At 39.5% G+C, this 7262-nt stretch overlaps 1 pseudogene; it reads right to left on the bottom strand.

Annotated features, from left to right (window-relative positions):
• Positions 1–228: 228 nt before the first annotated feature.
• On the bottom strand, positions 229–2061 carry LOC139309791 (vomeronasal type-2 receptor 26-like; annotated as a pseudogene).
• Between the last annotated feature and the right edge of the window lie 5201 nt (positions 2062–7262).

Here is a 7262-nt window from a genome sequence, read left to right as displayed (position 1 = left end):
ATACCAGTTCGGAAAGAACCATGAAGGGAAAATACAAATATTAATTATTAATTAATTTTATTGTTTGGTTATTACTTTAGATTTTAATTTGATTAACGTAACCGTTTTTATTTCCTTGGATTTTAAATAACCTATATTGTCAAACAGGGGCAAACGAAGCATACAAACCAACAACAATCGCGATCAATAACCAATGATGAACTGTGAGCATAGGAAATAATTTCATTGTCAGTTCCCTACTTTTATCATCAAATGTTCCTTAGTATTTAGATCTGGTCTCAGGATGATAATGTAGCACTTGGGGAAGAAGATGCAACCCAACAGCCCAGCACCGGAGGCCAAGATGGAGAAGACCTGCACGGCCACCATGGACTTTCCTTTGGCACTCAGGTAGGTGGGCAGGAAGGAGATCCAGACACTGCAAAAGACCAGCATGCTGAAAGTGATCAACTTGGCTTCATTGAAGGCCCCAGGCAGGTTTCTGACCAAGAAAGCTACTGTGAAGCATATGATAGCTAGGAAACCCATGTAGCTCAGGACAACATAAAACATGATGACAGAGCCTTCGTTGCATTGCAGGATGATCTCTCCAGGCTGGGAGTGCATGTCAGAGTCCAGGAATGGGGGAGAAACTCCCAGCCACATGGCACAGATGAAAATTTGGCCAGAAGAACAAGAAAGGATAATGGAGTTGGCCAAGCTCTTCCCCAACCATCTTCTCATCCTGTGGCCTGGTTTTGAAGCCAGGAAGGCCAGCATCACCGTGATAGTTTTGGCCAACACAGAAGACACAGCTATTGTGAAGACAATGCTGAACATTGTTTGTCGGAGAAGACAGGTGCCTTTCCTTGGATGGCCAATGAAGAAAAAGGAGGACAAAAAGCAAAGCAGGAGGGAGACCAGGAGGATGAAGGAGAGATCCCGGTTGTTGGCTTTGACAATGGGAGTTTCTAGGTATTGAAGGAATATGATTAAAACAAGGCCTGTGATTAGGAACAAGAGTAGGGCAAATGACACAAGGATGATTCCAAGATATTCTTCATATGACAGGAAGGTTATTCTTTTGGAGATACATTGGACTCTTTTCTTGGTTGGATATTGATCATCTGGGCACTTGGTACATTTTTCAGTATCTGAAAAAACAAAGTAATATTTCTTTTATTGTCTTTCAAATTTCAAGAAAACCTTTGGATGAGATATGATACCGAGGGACAGGAAAGTCTCACTAATAGTATATTCTTACAGTAGCAAAAAAAAAAAACAAAAAAAAAAACCCTAATACATACAACCTATAAAAACAACAACAAAAATGAAATAAGATGAAACTATATAAACAAGAAGAACAAAATAAAATTAAAAGAAGAAACATCTGGTGCCACAACCTCCCTTCTCTGAGAAAATCCATCAGATTCCTATCTTGCACTGAGCTTACCACAGCCCAAATGCCTGAGAGATGTAGCAAGTCTCCAGAGGTTTTGTTGGGGGCCAATTGAATCTTTTAGGGAACAGATCTTTTGCACGCCAATTATATCTGGTCTGGTGGGACAAACAGATACCCTCAAGGAGAGGAAGCTCTGCAGATACCCTGGTTCTGTCTCATGGAGGGGATTGAAGGTGAATTTAATTGCACTTGAAAAGAAACGGGGAGCCTGTGCAGCTTGCACAATAGGGGTGTACCATGGAAGAACATAAGGAAACACTGTTCATGCCATTGGATTCTGGACCATCTATAAATTCCAGATGGGTTTTAAAGAGCAACATGAGTATAGGATAGAAACACTGGAACAGAAAACTGACTGAAGGGGGAAAAAAAAAAAAACCTCCCTTTGAGGTTTTTTATTTATTTATTTATTTATTTATTTATTTATTTATTTATTTATTTATTTATTTATTTATTTATTCATTCATTCAATTCATTCATTCATTCATTCATTTATTGGTCATAGCTTTATAGGAGGAAAACAAGAAAAAAACTCTACCTCTGCCTCCCAGCATCCATCTGGTATTCATCTAGCTAGCTTACTTGCAGCAAACAGCCAACAGCTTGGTCAGCTTCAGCATGTTATCGCAGGCTCAGCACGTGGCTCGTCGGAGGTCTGCTCTGTTGCGCCTACCACCGGTCAACTGAGCTGAGCTGCTGCCGCTGCCACGGAACACTGGAGACTTCGCGGCCGAGTAGCTGATTGGCAGTTGGATCGGCCTCCCAGAATACTGCCAATCAGCTATTCTAGGCAGTGTGGATTGCCACCACCACTTATTGCTGCCCATTCGCTGCCACCCATTCGCTGCCACCCATTCGCCACCGCCCATTTTCTGTGGCCCGTTCACTGACAATCACCGCAGCCTGTTCGTCAACATCCATCAGCAAATGAGCAGCAGTGAACGGGCAGTGGCGATCGGGCTCGGGTGAATGGATGGCGGCAATCAGTGATGGCAAATGGGCAGCAGCGAACGGGCAGTGGCAAATGGGTGGCAATAGGCAGTGGTGATGGTGGTGATCCCCACCACCTAGAATCTAGATAGGTGGTATTCCGGGATGCCGAGCCAACCGCCAATCAGCTGCTCGGCGGTGAAGGCTCCAGCATCAGCCACCTCCCGCCCACCACAATATTCACTCAAACATGCACAGAGACTTCCACCCACTTTTTTTGGGGGGGGGTGTCTTATAGTGCGAAAAATACAGTATGTTTATCCCAATAATGTTAAAACTCAGTTACTGATGATTGACCCACCAACCATGCTCCCAATAAACTTCTCTAAAAATATGGAGCACAAGATAAAAGTTGTCTGACATGGAGAATGTGTTTAGTAGGAAGTGCACAATTGCTTACTTCAAAGTAAGTCATACAGCCCCTTCTAGGAAAAGAAAAATCATTAACAACCCTGAAATTTAGAGTATCTGCAGACTATAAGGCCCTCTAGAAATCCCTTAAAATGTAATAGTTTCCAATAGTCCTGGAGATCCCTTAACAACAGAGTCCTGTGTGATGGTTGCATGGTAGGTAGCATCTTGATGGATTCCTCTCTTGCTTTCTTAGCATTTAGTTCTCATTGTTTAAATTTTTAATTTGTGGTTTAATTGTGTGCCACCAAAAGTCCCTATGTCTGAAATAGACAACCATATAAATAAATTTGAAAGGAAAGAGATCTTAAGGAAATTAATTCATGAAGGAATTCAAGAAGAGGAACTGAATTTGTTACCTTCAAAATCTTTTTACTCTATAAAAAGGAGAAGATGAAGCAATATATTTCTATACTCACTAGACTTGGCAACAAATTTAAAGAGAAAACGAATTCAACATTGGTGTCAATGGAAATTAAGTAGATTGGTCTTTTATTAGTTCTCCATTACCCCCCTCCTTTCTGTTTCTTTTAATCCCAATACTGTATATTAATGTAGTCCTTTTTTCCCTTTCAGAATCACATCTATATTTCTTTTTTGTTGGTGTTATAATTGTTTGTATCTCAATATTTAACAACAATGAAAATTGGAAAAATAAGAAAAGGTGGGAAGTAAATAGCTACTTGGTGATTTTATGGTGAAATTTCTGTTTGGTTTTCATTGTTCTTTCAACTCAATTAGATATTTCAGTTTAGAAGGATTGATGATCTTCATACAGATTAACTGATGAAATGAATGGTTGATTGATGTATCTTTGGGCCTGTAATGTAAAGTCAGGTTAGGTGAGCAAAACCATTGATTTAAAATCATTCCTCAGGTTACAAAGGATTCAAATATTCCTAAGGAAGATAAATATGGAAAGACACGTCCAAACTGGTAAATAAAAGAGAGATTTCCTACCAATCCACAACATCCTTCTTCCTACCTCATCCATCCAAATCTTTTTCTTACCCCTCCCATTATGGAAGAAATTGGATACAATGAAAATAAGAACAAAACCATCAAACTTATATATGTCTTTAAGATGTATATTGATACAAGTGGTCTGGATGAACCCAGTAGGTTTCCTTATGGTGTCACCCACCTTCCTGAGTGGAGATGGTCCCTTCTGGACAAGGAAGGCAGTCGTAGCAGCAAAATGGCTCTCCTTCTCGAGCCTTCTTCACAAATCCAGGTTGACATTTTTCCACACATTTGGACTGAGGCAGAGACTGAGAAGAAAAAGAAGAAATGAGAAAGAAAATATATTGAGACTCATCATCCATGTAAGATGGAGATAGTTATGAACCAAGTAGTCTATGGGCTTCACATAGGCAAATATGAAATCTCTGAATACTTCCAAATAGTTACATGAGATACAATTGCAAGCAGATGCTTCATTTAGTTCCTCCTTTTTTCTTGGGGCATATCCGATTGCAAACAAAAGTACCTTTTTATTTAGTAAAGACTGGAGGGATGAAATAGTGAAAATATTTAAGCATCAAGTAACAACCAGGGGTTTCCACCTCACGGTGAAATTAACACATTCCTCTCTTCTTCATATAGGCATGATTTTAAAATAAGATATCCACTCATACTAAGTTGTGAAGTAAACTTTACTGTAAAAGATTTATTAAGTTTTTATTCCATTAGATTTATTAGAATAAAACTGTGACGAAGAAAGAAAATTCTGACCAGTGGGATCTGGAAAGTTTTTTTCCTGGAGTACATAAAACATTGCAAATCTGTTTATCCTTGAAAACAGTCCAAAATTATCTTCCAGTTAAGACAAAAAGTGGATGGAGCCTCCCACCGCCACTGCTACAGATTCGGCCGAACCGGGGTGAACTGGTAGGAACCCACCACTGGTATGAGCCCTGTGTGAGAAAGGGATATCCAACACAAGTTCCTTTCTGTTGAAAGACTACAATCAAGTGACAAAAACCCACAGAGAAACACACACTCATATTTATTATTAGTTTGATTTGGTCCATCTCAGTATATCCTAAGGTAGCTAACAGTCAAAATAAACAATTGCACTGAAGGAAATTTCAGATGAAGTACACTTTTACAAGCCAATGCCAAAATCTAAGTAATATTTCCCTCAAAATTGTCCCTTATTGCTTCTCATATCAGGATTATTGTTATTTATTTATTTTTTTTTGCACCAAAGTCATGCTTCAGTACTTCAGTTTTCAAGCCATTATCATGAGCAGCAAATAAAGGTACTGAATCAATGAATAAATAAGCTCACAGATCAGAACAGTCATTATAAGTTCATGAGAACGGAAAGCCTTAGACCTCCTTCCTCAATTCCACTATCCCAGTGGGGTTAAAGAGAGGCATGTATAACTATGGTCTCAGCTGATTAAAAGCATCACAGACTCTAGACCTGCAATTTTAGGAGACCCTGACTCCAACCAGGACATGATAAAGCTTATTTCCCAATTGAGCCAACAGGACCGCCATTCAATCTTCATTCCATTTCATCAGATTCAGCCCAAACCTGAAGTCAACAGAATTGATTCATCTTTGATAATTGAAGACAAGGAACAAGTGTACCAGAAGCTATTAACATGAAAATCTTCAGCATATGAGGCCCTCTCTCACCTGTTTTATGGTGTTAAATTGCAGGAAGGATATTAAATGGCAATGATTTGTGTCCTAAATAATTATCACCCCAAATCTCATTTTGGATATAGTTGAATCAGTTTACAACAGTACTCAGCATTATAGCATCTGAAGGATAACTTGGTCAATAGAACTAAAGCCTCCCTATCTGTCTAAGAAAATAATAAATGTTTTACCCCACACATTCAATTCTCAGTGAAGGTTACCCACCTTCTTAACTAGGTTTAGTCCGCTTCAAATGGGTCCTAATTATTTCGAAAAAAGAGAAAAGACATCAATATTTTCCTCACCTTGTTGAGCCACTTTAGCTGTGACAAAGCATCTTGGTTGATTCTAAGTCTCTGGCTTTCAAAACTCCCCAATTTCTTGTTGATGGGATTGTCCTTGGGCAAAACCACCCTACTAAAGATCTGCAGATCTGCTACTACGTCTCCATTTTGATCCAAGTACACTTTTAGCAGAGAAAGATTGTACAATTCCTTCTTCTTTAGGAATGGATGAAACTACAATGGAAATATCCAGGAATTTTAAAAACAGAAATCTTGGTTTCTAATTCTTATGTCTTTTTACATTTGAATCTTTCTTCTATGGTTTTTTAACTTGTAAATATTGTGAGTTGGGAGAACAAGCTTTGCCACTATCTTCAAAACATAAGAACAAAGGTTCAGTAATAGTTGTCAATTGTACAATATATCAGAGATGGCTAACCTTTTTGCCGTCATGTGCTAAAACCGGGAGAACGTGGGGGGTCGCGGTTGCGTGTGCCCACATCCATAATTCAATGCACCCCGCCCTCCCGCGCATGCGCATATGACCCCCCCACACTTCCCCCTGCTTTTGGCACGTGATGGCACAGTGGCCCCAGTAGGCCCGTTTTTCCACCTCCCCAGGCTCAAGAGGCTTTCTAGGAGCCTGGGGAGTGCAAAAACAGCCTTCCCCATCCCCCCAGAGACCAGAAACAGCCAGTTTTCTGACTTCCGGTGGGACCGGACGGCCTGAAAATCAATTGGCTGGCACACGCATGCATGCTGGAGCTGAGCTAGGGCAACGCTTGTGTGCCCACCAATATAGCTCCACGTGCCACGGCATGATAACTAAGTGGATGCATCTTTAAAATTGTACTCAAATAAATTTTAATTTTATTGATAAAATTGGTGAGTTATGAAAAACAATTGAACCTTGGTTATTGATTCCTCTATATTTTCATTAATAAAGGAAGTAGATAAACTATGTCAGATTATTCATGAAGTGGCAGAGACATGGTAACAAGGTCAGCCAATGAATAGGCATAGCAACTAAGTCAGCCAATTGGGAGCTGAGACAGCCTGGAGCCAGTGCGTGTCTTAGTTTGCAGCTTCTGAGTCTGTGCAGAAAATTGAAACTGAAACTAGGCAGTCTGTGTGTGCTTGTCTGCTCTGTTGAAATGAAACTATGTTCTCTCCTGCCTTATGTTGTAACTGCTACTACGTTGAAGAAGAATCAGCTATTGGTATTGTAAATATTTCATTTGTTATTACGTATATAAAGAAGTTAATGAATCCAGCTGAATCACTTATCTGTGTGTGCTTCTGGATTTGATTTTTGCTAGAAACTCTGATAAACTATGCTTTTGGGATACAAAAATTATAATAATGCTTGAACAAAATTATTTTGATCTCCTTTAAAAAAATTCCCTGCTTCCACAAAATAAAAGTATGTTTTTGTGATAGAGAGAGGTGCTTAAGTAAAGTTCAGTTGGAAACTAATTTTT

This window comes from Pituophis catenifer, unplaced genomic scaffold (assembly GCF_029215685.1).
Source record: "Pituophis catenifer annectens isolate HBS135680 unplaced genomic scaffold, rPitCat1.0.hap2 SCAF_2, whole genome shotgun sequence".
Classification (NCBI taxonomy): Eukaryota; Metazoa; Chordata; class Lepidosauria; order Squamata; family Colubridae; genus Pituophis; species Pituophis catenifer.
Note: the sequence above shows the minus strand (reverse complement) of the source record. Positions and strands in the feature narration are given on the sequence as shown.